Here is a 15,032-nt window from a genome sequence, read left to right on the forward strand (position 1 = left end):
ATTCATTCACCAGGCCCAAATGTTACCGGTCAAGTAGCAGACATTGCTGTGCAGGTTCCTGATGACATCCTACCGCTGCCATCTGTACAAATTCAGCAGCAGACACCTACAAAGGAGGCGACAAAAACAAAACAAGACACACATGAAACAGACCAACCATCACTTGTGCAGTGTCTACCAACTTGCTCACATGTGTCACTGGGCACAAGCCCTGTCCGTGAACAGTCACTACCCAAAAGCCCTGTAGGTGAATCGCTGCCCAAAAGCCCTGTAGGTGAGTCGCTGCCCAAAAGCCCTGTAGGTGAATCGCTGCCCAAAAGCCCTGTAGGTGAATCGCTGCCCAAAAGCCCTGTAGGTGAATCACTGCCCAAAAGCCCTGTAGGTGAGTCACTGGCCACAAGCCCTGTAGGTGAGTCACTGGCCACAAGCCCCGTAGGTGAACAGTCACTGGCCACAAGCCCTGCCCGTGAAGTGCCAGAGGCCACTCAAAGTGGCTCTGTTGTGCCTAAAGTTGGTGGCAAAAGAAAAAGGAAAATTCAAGAGACAACAAGCAGGCCTGTTACTCGCTCGCAAAAGGAACAAAAAAAATAAATGTTATAATTCAGAAAATATCTCTTTGGCCTTGTTTTGTTGACTTCAGATTATCTAATTACTATTGTATGTATGCTGAAGACTGTGTTGTTTCCAAACTTTCAACTATGTTCTTGTACACGTGAAGTTTTGGAAATGTTAACACTCATAATTAATTGTGTTATAAATATTTATGTTGTAATCGTCTGTTCAGTAATGGTCCACCAGGAGCCAGTTGCTAAGTTTAGAGAAGCTGCCATTGACTTTGCAGCAAAACATTGCATTTGGGTGTGTTAATTGATGTAAGAATTGCATATGCATATTAGTCACATGCAATTATTAAAACACCTAAGTAAGTGCAAACATCTTTCTTGTACGTGTACAGCAGGATTATGTGTAAATTATTACTTACCTTTGCCTTGCTTGGCCATTGTAATTTTGTCCTTTAATCAGTTGTGTGTTCGTTTCTATAACATCTCAGAATGTATAATAATATATATACACACACACACACACACTGAGTGAGTGTGAGTGTGAGTGTGTGAGTGTGTATATATATATATATATGTATATATATATGTATATATGTGTATATATATATGTATATATGTGTATATATATATGTATATATATATGTATATATGTGTATATATATATGTATATATGTGTATATATATATATGTATATATGTGTATATATATATATGTATATATGTGTATATATATATGTATATATGTGTATATATATATATGTGTATATATATATGTGTATATATATATGTGTATATATATATGTGTATATATATATGTGTATATATATATGTGTATATATATATGTGTATATATATATGTGTATATATATATGTGTATATATATATGTGTATATATATATATATATATATATATATATATATATATATATATAGTACTATATAAACTGGTATACACAAACTAATACACTTCATGCTTCCTTGTGAAAACACTATTTTAATAATACAGGCCTAATGTTTGAGAAATATCCTAAGTATGAGACTCTAACAGTATTGTGCTTAAACAAATGTTTATTACTTCATTCAATCATGTTTCTCACCATTTAAATAGGTTTCATACAAGGTATACTTAATGCCATCAATGTTGTGTGTACTCCTGCAATATAAAAAAAAAAAAAATATTATATATAAATATATATATATTTTTATAAGAGATATATTTATATATATATATATATATATATATATATATATATATATATATATATATATACACACGTATTTAAACTCATGCAGACAGGGAGTTAACCAGACTTTCACATACACACAGAAATGTAAGCGGGGAAAAAACATTTCTTTTTGCAGGTGTGTTTTTACTGATATGCCTGGCTAAGAAATATTTTCACACACTGGTCTTTGTTAGTTTTCAAAAAAACACTATGTGAACGCATTCACAGTCTAGGGATGTTTTTCACAAACGAGATAAAAGAAGGAGAAATGTTTCTCCCACAGTCCCATATCACGAACCACAACTGTTAACCCAATTAGACAAACAAATCCAATTGGCGTTTGAAATAAGGAGTCAAAGTAGTTACTTTTGTTGACCTTGACAAGGAAAAACAGGAGTTTGTTAGCCATTCAGCACATTCATTTTGATGAGCAAATAACACAGACCTGCACACAGCTTTTGTGCTACTCAGACATGGCTGATGAATTCGTTAACAATATTAATCCCCTTTTAGGGTATAAGTACATGATCTGTGAAGCCATCTTGAACAGTCGCGGACAGAAAGCAAGCACACGCCAAATCGATGATTTCATTCGAGCAAAATATCCTTATTACCAAGACCGTAAGCATGCACGGAATTTTAATTCCTCAATAAGATTCACTTTATCAAGTAATGACTTTTTTGAACGTGACCAGGATAAGCTACAACACACCTATGGTTTCTGGAAGATTGCCCCGGAAAAACAATTTCTCCTGAAAGACGGCACTTATATTGTCGTGAAAGGCATATTTATTCCTAATGGCAATAGCAATGTATCCGCTACTACTGATCCGTTTGAATCGATACGTGCTGCAATATCTGCAGCCTCCATTCCTGAAACCCACATTGTACAAGAACAAAAGTACTATGATTATGTACCAAGCCTTTCAGCTGAAATTGCATTGGAATGGGAACCGGAAGAAATGAACCTACCTCCCGACCAATTATTTGAAGAAAGCAGTGGCGATTCCTATGAGCGCATCCTGGAGGAGATATGTGCCATACTGGATTCAGCGGTTGGGTTAAGCGTGGATGAAAATGGCTTGCATTTCTGGAGCGACCAGTTGCAGCCAGGCGAAGAGTTAATTCTAGAAGAATGGTAAATATAACAATCGTTATGCGTTGACTCTGCGTTTAAATTTTTTTTTTTTTTGTAACCACCATTTTCACTTTCAATGCGTGGATACAGCGTAACATTGCAGACTGCATAACATGTAGCGATCACAAACAAATTGTTTCCTAATACAATATAGTAGGACCTGAAAGAGTAGTACACATTGCTGACGGAATAAATATACGTACTTTCCTATCCCTTTAAACATATTAGCAACATTTTACCATTACTCTAACACATACCTGTTTTGTTATCATGCAACATCTACAACATTGAAAACCGGGTCCACCACGTATGACGTGGGACCCTTGTCATGGGCCAAGGCGTCCTTAAAAAGGATTAGTGATGTAAGTCCCGCCCCCAAGCGACGTGCGCGCCTCAAAGCCTATTGGCTGTCATGTTTTGTTATAGTAACGGTAACTGCAGTGTGTGATGCGTGCGGCTCAGTGTTTGTAGGCGTACCTTGGGCGTTAGCCGAATGTTAATTGAGTGGGAGGAGTGTTCGCGTGCGTTTCACGCTGGCTTAACATGACGTCACACGTATTGCATTTGCGCATTGTGTTATCGGCCGTGCTTTCTGTTCAAACACGTCTGTTTAAAAAGAATACAGATGTACTCGTTTAGAACGAATGTAGTTTCGTCTTCATTGTATTTGAAATAAAGATGTTATGTTTACTGGTATTTTCAACATGTATTGAACGCACAACGTACGCTTTGTTTTGCGCATGCGCTAACAGTTAGTGGAGCCAAGCGTGAAGTGCGTGCGCACACAAAGATGTGCGCGCACATCTTTCAGTATACAGGCAACGTTCACTTCTTATACATAGTTATGCCTGCTACAAATTTAAAGAAACATTACATACTGATGAACAGTTTTACTTCTAACATATAAGTGACTGACGTGTGTATCTACACAATCATATAGAGCTGCGTAACGCGTTGTCACGGATGCATATCTAGTAAGGTGCCATCTTTGACCATCATGTGTTTGCTGTATTTCAGAGATGTCGGGGAAGATACAATCGGATCAATGTATGATTTCAGAAGAGTCTACCTTTATATGAGATGATTGTGAGGAGGAGCCACCGACTACTATACTACATATGGAACTAATTTTATATTGCTTGCAGCGCTTATTAACAAACAATTAAAAATGTGATACCCTTATGCCTATATTGCATAAGCACTTAATTAACATAATGATGTTGCAAAAGAGTGCCTCATGAATTTTTATTGAGTGTTCTTTAATGACTACTAACATTTTATGACATGGTGTGTTTTATATATAACAACCATTCCCACTCTGCTAACACATTTGTGTATTCTAATATGTAATGGAACGTATGACTGTCGAAACTATGTAACAATAATAATAATAATATGAGCATGTTCATGTATAGGGCTGCTAGTTGTACGCAGCGATTTACAGACACATGTTTCAGCCTGAGGTCCCTGGCCCGTGGAACGTACAAATGTTTTTTTGCCGCATGAGGCACAGGGAGATAAAGTGACTTGGCCAAGGTCACAAGGAGCCCACACCGGGAATTGAACCAGACTCCCCTGCTTCAAACTATCAGTGCCAGTGTGTGTCTTTACTCAGTGAGCCACTCCTTCTCCCAATGTAAAGGACACTTACAACCAAGTAGCCATTTATTTTTAAAATCTCTTGTTACATGGGTATGTAGATAAAATGGTTTGGGACTGTAGCAAATAATGTTACTGGCCAGATGTTATGGTCCCCTCCAATGCATGATGTTCTGAATATGACATCACCATCATGTTATGAAGTACGTTTCTGTGTATATTTCATTAACCTAACTAACTATAGTTTACTGTGTTTATTAATCGTTTAGAAATACATAGTATAGTCAATATGATGATATAAGCTACCATAATAAAGCTGGTGTTATCATTTGTCGGTGTTATACATGGATCCTACACCAATTGATAGAGACACAAACAGTTGTCTTAAAAAGTGTGTCTATGCTAGTGATGAATGTGCTCCCGTAAGTAAACAAATAAGTACAGTTATCCCCTTTTCTCCAACCACCTCTATATTACATTAATGGAAATTATAAGGAAACATACATAAAATGTGATGAAATGTGAGTAATCATTTTGTAATACAATGCACATGAAAGCTCAAGAGTAGCTAAATGCATATACATGATACAGAAAGTACATATATGTAACATTTGTGTTTAAACCAATATGTTGGGTTTTTAGTTCCAATAATTATAGGAAGATTGAGGTAGCCACATCTTATGAGAGATGTCAGCAAATATACATACCATGATCAGTCATACTGGAGATATACCTATAATGCAAAGGAACAATATATAAATTGCAAACATTGACATGCCATCTTCAGTACCGTAAACAACACAGCAAAGTGTGTATTTGGTGTTAAATGTACAACACCATGTATATTTCATGACATTCAAAATGTAAATCAGCCTGGTGTACACATCATATGGATGTACATGTTACACTGCACCAATAACATTGGATGTAAGCATACTAGAAGCATGAATGATTATGGGCATAATATGTGTTTTGTCTTAGCATAAGGAATAACACAATGCTAAAATATTATTGCTTTGTTACCCAAGTTGTATTCACATACACACAACTAAAGTACAATTGAAGAGGGATTATATAACCTGTGCAACAATAACATACCGGTGCCACATCCCTTTGTGCACACAGCAGAGAAAAGAAAGGTGTGCAACCCATATTCATCTGTGTCCTAACAGAAGGTTATATAAAGAAACATTATTGTTAATATAACATAATTAAACTATAAAAGTAGTACTAGGAACATATGAGTTTGTACTTACAAGAAAAAAATGAATTGATGAGATTCTGTCGTGTCTGGCCACCACTGGCTGTTTGTTCATTTTCAGCAGCTACATGGGTGGGATGCTCGTCTACCAAAGCCTCAGCTAGGTCTGACTGTACATTGTGCCTGAGTGCAACATTGTGCAAAATGCAACAGGCAAGGATAATATCAGACACTTTTTGAGGCTTGTATAGAAGAGCCCCACCAGTTCTGTCCAGACACCTAAACCTGGTCTTGAGTAGGCCAAATGTCCTCTCTATAACAGATCTTGTAGATATATGGGCTGCATTGTACCTGTCCTCTGCTTCAGTTTGAGGGTTTAGCACCGGAGTCAAGAGCCACGGCCTAATTCCGTATCCTGAGTCACCTATAATGAATGGAGCACACATAAGCTGACATTAGTGATCAAATTGTACAATGCCAACATTCCTAAATCAACATGTGTTTTGTGTTAGAACATGTAAATATGTACTCACCCAGCAGCCAACCAGGTTCAAAATGTCCCTCTTCGAACGCATGGAAGACTGAAGAGTTCCTCAGGATAGAGGAATCGTGACTGGAACCAGGGAACTTGGGTACCACATGCATTATCCTCATCGTGGCATCACATACCACCTGTACATTGAGTGAATGGTAGTGCTTCCGATTGCGGTACACATGCTCACTCTGACTAGGTGCAATCAAAGCAACATGTGTGCAATCGATTGCACCCAGCACACATGGTATCCCTGCTATATTATAAAAGCCAGTCCTGACTTCCAGCCACTCTGTCGCCTCTGTAGGAAAATGAATATAATTCCTAGCGCGTCTATTGAGTGCATAGAGAAACTGGGTCAAGGCCCGCGAGAATGTAGATTGCGAGACCCCGCCCACTATGCCCACAGTTGTCTGGTATGACGCGGAAGCAAGATAATGTAATGAGCACAGCATTTTAACAAGCCCAGGGACTGCACGACCTCTGGCTGTGAAAAAATCTAAATCCCCCCTTATCTCCTCATAAAGAGCTAAGATTGCTGCTGAACTCAAACGATAGCGACTTACAATCTCCTCCTCACTCATCCCATCTAACAGGGTTCTCTCCCTGTACAGACGCGGACGAGGCACAAGTTGTCTCCTCTGTCTTCTCCTCTGATCTCCTGTCCCTCTACCTGTCCCTCGGCCTGTCCCTCTCCCTGTCCCTGTCGTATCCGCGTCACTGTCACTGTCCCTCGGTGTGTCCCTACCTTGCCCTATATCATTCTCTTGATCAGCAAGCATGTCATAGAAAAGAATGTTCCTGCGTCTCCTAAACATTCGCAACATTTTGAAATGAGTAGCTGTGAATGAGCAGGTAATGTGCGTCCTTTAAATAGGTATGTGATGATGTCAGGTGACATAGTAAAATGCAAGGTGTTACATTAACATAATAAAGTACTTCTGTGGCAAGCTGTGTGCACTTGTTGTTCTAAGTATTTGTTGTGTGTATTCTGCAGGGAATGATGATATTTGGCAATGATGTGACGTGAAGCTTTGTACAAAGATTGCTTGCAAATAAATAGTTGCATGTGCAATGCATGTAACACTTGTGAACGCAAGAGTCAGTCATGTAATGAGACAAAAAGGCTGAGATTGACGTGGGAAAAGTTTTGTGTAACATGTGTAATTATCCATGTTATTGTGACATGTTGGCAACAATGAATAGTCGTGTGCATATGCATGCATTTGTGTAAGGAGGATAGTTGGTATAGAATGAGTTTACAAGGTGTCCCAATGATGAATTACTGTACATGTGTGTATTAGTTAGGTTGAAGTGCTTGTAATGCAACGGTTACAATGTAAACATGCAATGTGATTGAGCGTCCAATAAGTGACGTCATGAAAATAGGGAGGACCCAAAAGTATATGTAAACATGAGAAGACAGATGTACATGAACGTTTAAAGATGCGTGTCACATTACAAGCATTGTGTAATGTAAAGGAAGATGAATATACTGTGTATGAGTGACATGTGTGACATGTGTGACATCATGTAAATAATTGTCGCTGAGTTGAGTAAAATGTGTGATATGATGTGAGGTTCTCCTTTAAGAGTGTAGTATAGTATTTTCCCTTGCCACATCATCACATGATGAGTAATGTGACCCGCAAATGCTGAAAACATGTAAAAGTCGAATGTTATGCAAATAAGACACATCAGCTGTGACACAATGCAGGGAATGCCCCCACACTGTAATGCAAATCCCCCTTGTATTGTGAGCAATGAAACGTAAACAGTACTATACTGTTATACGTCCCCGCTCCATTGACTTCCATTGATGTACAGAAGATGTTTTTTTTCTAAGTGCCGTTCCGGCAGCCTTAGCGATCGTTCTCCCGTCCAAACTGCCAACTTTAGTTGGCGGGAGAAATCGGCCATAACATCTCAATTTCGTAGTGCCGATCAGCCCCGATAAGCTGTTTTTTTTTGTTGAATCCAGCCGATTTAAAAAAGTGGCGATCAGTGTCGAAAACAGGCTTATCGGCAGGCGACTGGCCATAACCAAATTATCGGCTCCGAAACCTGGCGATATGAAGCACTTATCGGCGCTTACTGAATCTCAAACCCAATTTTGGCTATAACATGGCCATATTTCCCTTATCAACGCTTACTGCATGAGGCCCAGTATCTCTGTGTGTGTGTGTGTATGTGTGTGTGTGTGTGTGTTTATTTGACTGTGTGAGACTGTGTGTGTGTCAGTGTGTCAGTGTGTGTGTGTGCAGTGTGCTCTGAGTGTGTGCAGTGTGCTGTGAGTGTATGCAGTGTGCTGTGAGTGTGCAGTGTGCAGTGAGTGTGTGCAGTGTGCTGTGAGTGTGTGCAGTGTGCTGAGTGTGTGCAGTGTGCTGTGAATGTATGCTGTATGCAGTGAGTGTGTGCAGTGAGTGTGTGCAGTATGTGTGCAAAAAAAAAAAAAACTTTAAAAAATAAAAATAAAATAAATTTGGGGTCCACGCTCAAACCGCGTTATAAACGGATTCGCATTATAGTGGATCGCGCTATAACGGGGTTGAGCTATATATATATATATACACACACTGTATATATATACTGTAAATGTATATATATATATATATATATATATACAGTAGCGACATACTTTATTGAAGTAAATGCCGGCGGCATGCCGGGATCTACCCCAGCTGCCGCCAGTCACAAACGCGCGCCGCCGCGTTTCCCCCACGCACCCCCCCTCCACATCGCGCGCAATTACACCCCCAAAGACACCCCGAACCCGGCTTCTACTCTGCCCCTCTGCTTCCCCGCACCCCCGCTTACCTAGATTTGAACTCCAGGGGTGTCGGGGAAGCCTGGGGAAGCCGGGGAAGACGGGGAAGCCGGGCGCGCATGTGACTGTGACGTCACAGTGCGCCGCCACGCGCCGCGGCTACCCGCTTCCCAGCCTCATACAGCCAGCGGCATTTGCTCGAATAAGAGCTGCCGCTGCTGTATATATATATATATATATATATATATATATATATTGTATATCATTAAGAAACCTTACAGTATCAAATTCTCCCAATCAAATAATTCTCTCACTGTGCTTCATACAAATTTGTCAATCACAATAACTTGTTTTCCGACGCTAGACACAAATATTTTTTCCTAAATCATGTTATGCCTATTACCCATTCACCTACTTGTACCTATTTAATATAGCCAATATTCAATTTACTAAATCGCAAAATAAATCACCAACAAAGCAAGGTAACCATATCATATTGAGTGATTTGTAAAATGACAAACTACCAGATTTACCAAATGTAATACATGCAAATAAAATCATCTCCTCATACAAAGTTCGATCTGCTGCTTCTTGATGGCAAATTGTAGAATTTACAACTCTGAATAAATCCTAACATAATATATCCATAATTATGATATATTCTGAATTTAGTGATTTTTTCTAATAACGGAATCTTCTGCTGAAACCTGTACATTCATTTATATGGGGTTCCTGTACCAAGCTAAAACAAGAACTATTGCTGCACACCAATAAAGGAAAATTATACTTATATTCACTAGTGCTCCTGGTTCAGGGAATTCCTGTCTACACTCCAAGTTTTAGCAATCAGATAAGAAGCAGGGCACAACGGATTTCTGCGAAATATCCTATTTATTGGGCCAAGTAACGATGTATCGGCAGCACAGCTGCCTTTCCCAAGTGTGCCTGCCGAAACATCATTACTTGGCCCAATAAATAGGTTTTTTTTGCAAAGCAAGCAGACACAGCAGGCAACGAACTGAACAAACAGTATATGGAAACCCTATTTGCAAGCATGAGGCAGAGCTTCCTGGAAGATTTAAAAACAGCAATAAATGGTCTCAAAATTGACATAAGTATACTGTCCCAAAGAACAGAAGGACTGGAGTCCAAAATGGAGGAAGCACTCCAATTATAATCCTCAACAGATGATGAAATCAGCAGATTAGGGCATGAAATAAATTCACTAAAAGACAGTCTAGAGGACCACGAGAACAGGGACCGCAGACAGAACCTGAGGATCCGAAACATACCGGAGGCAATAATAACAGAAACTTTCCGTACCTACCTGCACAACCTATTTCTCCTATTGGTCCTTGATCTTTCCACACAAGACCTTGAAATAGACCATGCCCATCGAGCACTGGGCCCCAGGTCTGAGGATCCAAAGCGACGAAGAGATGTAATTGTTAAATTTCATTCATATACAACAAAAGACAAAATAATGCTGGCAAGCAGAGAAAAAGGGGATCTCCAATTTGAGAAGGAATCCCTCCAAATATTTAACGATCTCTCAAAAGTAACCATCGACGGAAGATGAAACCCCTCACCCAGATACTGAAGAACCATAACATCCATTATAGATGGGGTTTTCCATTTAAGCTTGTTGTACAAAAAAAAGGCAGATACAGAACCATAACGTGCCCTGAAGAAACCTAAATATTTCTGAGATTCCTGGGTATAACAGATCAGTGATACAAGAAGAACCCATGATAGATCAAGGGTTAACCAACAACTCGCCCCCCCCCCCCCCCTCCACCCGCGCATGGCATCAGAATGCCTTGCAAGTCAGAAACACACTAAGGGCTCTATGCAGTAAGCGTTGATAAGGGTTTTTTCGCCATTTTACTGCCAAAATTGGGTTTGAGATTCAGTAAGCGCTGATAAGTGCTTGATTTCGGCAGGTTTCGTAGCCGATAATTTTGTTATGGCCAGTCTGCTGCCGATAAGCCTGTTTTCGGAACTTATCGCCACTTTTTTAATTCAGCTGGATTCAAGTAGCAAAATCAGCTTATCGGCACTAAGAAATTGAGACTTTATGGCCAATTTCTCCCGCCAACTAAAGTTGGCAAGTTGGAGGGGAGAACGATCGCTAAGGCTGCCGGAACGGCACTTAGAAAAAAAAATCATCTGTACATCAATGGAGTCAATGGAGCGGGGACGTATAACATTATAGTACTCTTTACGTTCCATTGCTCACAATACAAATGTGATTAGCATTATAGTGTGGGGGGCATTCACTGCATTGTGTCACACCTGACGTGTATTATTTGATTTACATTGTACTTTTATATGTTTTCATCATTTGCGTGTCACATTACTCATCATGTGATGATGTGTCAAGGGAAAATCCTATACTCAACTCTTAAAGGAGAACCTCACATCATATGACACATTTTACTGAACTGAGCGACAATTCTTTATATGATGTTACACATGTCACACATCTAACACATCCACCGTATATTCCTGTTGCTTTACATTACACAATGCTTGTAATGTGTAATGCATCTTTAAACGTTCATGTACATCTTTCTTCTCATGTTTACATGTACTTTGGGTCCTCCCTTTTTTCCTGACGTCAGTTATTGGACAGTCAATCACATTGCATGTTTACATTGTAAACGTTGCATTACAAGCACTTCAAGCTAACTTATACACACATGTACAGTAGTTAATCATTGTTACACCTTTCAAACTGATTCAATAGCAACTATCCTCATTACATAAATGTATGCATATGCACACGAGAATTCTTTGTTGTGAACATGTGACAGTAACATGGCTAATTAGACATGTTACAGCAAACTTTTTCGACGTCAATCTCAGGGTTTTTGTCTAATTACATGACTGACTGTTGCGTTCAGAAGTGTTACATGCATTGCACATTACACTAATAATTTTCAATCAATGCTTGTACAAAGCTTCAAGTTACATCATTGTCAAATATCATGATTCCCTGCTGAATACACAGAACAAATACTTCTTAGATCAAATGGAGACAGCTTGGGAGCCAAGTACTTTAATATGTTAATGTAACACCTTGCATTTTACTATGTCACCTGACATCATCACATACCTATTTAAAGGACGCCCATTACCTGCTCATTCACAGCTACTCATTTCAAAATGTTGCGATTGTTTAGGAGACGTCGGAACATTCTTTTGCATGAGTGGCTTGCAGATGAAGAGAATGACATAGGGCAAGGGAGGGACAGAGCCAGGGACAGTGACAGGGACAGGCACGCGGATACGACAGGGACAGGGAGAGGGACAGGGCGAGGGACAGGTAGAGGGATAGGAGATCAGAGGAGAAGACAGAGGAGACAAGTTGTGCCTCGTCCGCGTGTGTACAGGGAGAGAACCCTGTTAGATGGGATGAGTGAGGAGGAGATAGTAAGTCGCTATCGTTTGAGTTCTGCAGCAATCTAATCTCTTTATGAAGAGATAAGGGGAGATTTAGATTTTTGTGACAGCCAGAGGTCGTGCAGTCCCTGGGCTTGTTAAAATGCTGTGCTCATTACATTATCTTGCTTCCGCGTCATACCAGACAACAGTGGGCATAGTGGGCGGGGTCTCGCAATCTACATTCTTGCAGGCCTTTACCCAGTTTCTCTATGCACTCAATAGACGCGCTAGGAATTATATTCATTTTCCTACAGAGGCGACAGAGTGGCTGGAAGTCAGGAATGGCTTTTATAACATAGCATGGATACCATGTGTGCTGGGTGCAATCGATTGCACCCATGTTGCTTTGATTGCACCTAGTCAGAGTGAGCATGTTTACTGCAACCGTAAGCACTACCATTCACTGAATGTCCAGGTGGTATGTGATGCCACGATGAGGATAATGCATGTGGTACCCAAATTCCCTGGTTCCAGTCACGATTCCTCTATCCTGAGGAACTCTTCAGTCTTCCATGCTTTCGAAGAAGGACATTTTGGACATGGTTGGCTGCTGGGTGAGTACATATTTGGATGTTGTAACACCAAACACATTTTTGTTTAGGAATCATTTCATTGTAGAATCTTATTACTAATGTAATCTTATGTGTGCTCCATTGATTATAGGTGACTCAGGATACGGAATTAGGCCGTGGCTCTTGACTCCGGTGTTAAACCATCAAACTGAAGCAGAGGAGAGGTACAATGCAGCCCATATATCTACGCGATCTGTTATAGAGAGGACATTTGGCCTACTCAAGACCAGATTTAGGTGTCTCGACAGAACTGGTGGGGCTCTTCTATACAAGCCACAAAAAGTGTCTGATATTATCATTGCCTGTTGCATTTTGCACAATGTGGCACGCACACATAATGTACAATCAGACCTAGCTGAGGCTTTGGTAGAGGAGCATCCCACCCATGTAGCTGCTGAAAATGAACAAACAGCCAGTGGTGGCCAGACACGCCAGAATCTCATAAATTCGTTTTTTTCTTGTAAGTAAAAAAATATATTTGCATAGTACTACTTATATTATATATTAATGATGTTATATTAACAGTAATTTGTTTTTACATAACCTTCTGTTAGGACACAGATGAATATGGGTTGCACACCTTTCTCTTCTCTGCTGTGTGCACAAAGGCATGTGGCACCGGTATGTTATTGTTGCACAGGTTATATAATCCTTCTTCGATTGTAAATTAGTGGTGTGTATGTGAATACAACTGGTGTAACAAATGAGTAATTGTTTAGCATTGTGTTGTTGATGATGCTAACACAATACACATACTATGGCCATAGTCATTCATTCTTGCTGTATGCTTACATACAATGTTATTGTTACAGTGTAACATGCGCATCCATATGATGTGTACACCATGCTGCTTTTCATTTGTTATGTGATAAAATATACATGGTGTTTCATATTTAACACCAAATACACACTTTGCTGTGTTGCTTACGTTAGTGAAGATGTCATGTCAATGTTTGAAATTTATATATTGTTCCATTGTATTATAGGTATATCTCCTCTATGACTGATCATGGTATGTATATGAACTGACATCTGTCATAAGATGTGCCTACCTCAATAGACGTTTAATTATACGATGTTAAAACCCAACATATTGCTAAACGTTAATTTTTACATACATGTAGTTTCTGAATCATGTACATGCGTTTAGCTACAATTGAGGTTTCATGAGCATTGTATTAGAAAATGATTAGTGCCATTACATCACATTTAATGTATGTTCCCTTAAAAATTCAATTACTCTAATATAGAGGTGGGTGGAGAGAACGGGATAAATGCTGATAGTTTTATCCTTACGGGAGATGATTAATCACGGATGCAATTGACTGATCATAACAGTCCATGCATGAATGCCTGTAATCACACCAATGCTTTGTACATATTATATGTTGCAATGTATGTTATTAGTAATTTTGTACATTATTAGTAAAGATTACTTTAACATTCTCACATGTGTATGTATAAGTCACACATCTGTGTTGATGTGACCTACATGTAACAAGTGTCAAACTGTTAACACAAACCCAATAGTGTCTCAAATTTAAGTGTAATTTTGCATTATTATTTTCACCCAATGTCAATGTTGTTAATATAGTTGTCATGTAATTCATGTCACTTCATCATTATTATGATGATCATTAACAAGTATTATCAACATATGAATGTCAATCACGTGCACATTTGCATAGGCACACTTTTCAATACAACTGTTTGTGTCTGTATCAATTTGTGTATGATGCATGTATAACACCGTCAAATGATAACATCAGCTTTATTATGATAGCTTATATCATCATATTCACTTTACTATGTATGTGTTGAACGTTTAATAAACACAGAAAACTACAGTTAGTTTGGTACAAGAAATATACACATAAACGTAATTGTTTACATGATGTTGACCTAATATTCATAACTGCATGCATTGTAGTTGACCACTACATCTTGCCACTAACATTCTTTGCAGCAGTCCCAAACCATTTTAACAA

At 39.1% G+C, this 15,032-nt stretch overlaps 1 protein-coding gene and 1 long non-coding RNA gene across 2 annotated transcripts in view; both read left to right on the plus strand.

Annotated features, from left to right (window-relative positions):
* Positions 1-15,032, plus strand: part of LOC142487762 (myosin-IIIa-like) — a 171,703-nt gene that overhangs the window by 134,759 nt on the left and 21,912 nt on the right. The gene's annotated exons all lie outside the window — the stretch shown is intronic.
* Positions 13,597-15,032, plus strand: part of LOC142487764 (uncharacterized) — a 3,298-nt gene continuing 1,862 nt past the window's right edge. The window contains exons 1-2 of the long non-coding RNA XR_012799305.1: positions 13,597-13,665; positions 14,031-14,056. This is a non-coding gene — a long non-coding RNA (uncharacterized LOC142487764). The remainder of the gene's footprint in view (positions 13,666-14,030; positions 14,057-15,032) is intronic.

The sequence above is a fragment of the Ascaphus truei genome, chromosome 2 (genome assembly GCF_040206685.1).
Source record: "Ascaphus truei isolate aAscTru1 chromosome 2, aAscTru1.hap1, whole genome shotgun sequence".
Lineage (NCBI taxonomy): Eukaryota > Metazoa > Chordata > Amphibia > Anura > Ascaphidae > Ascaphus > Ascaphus truei.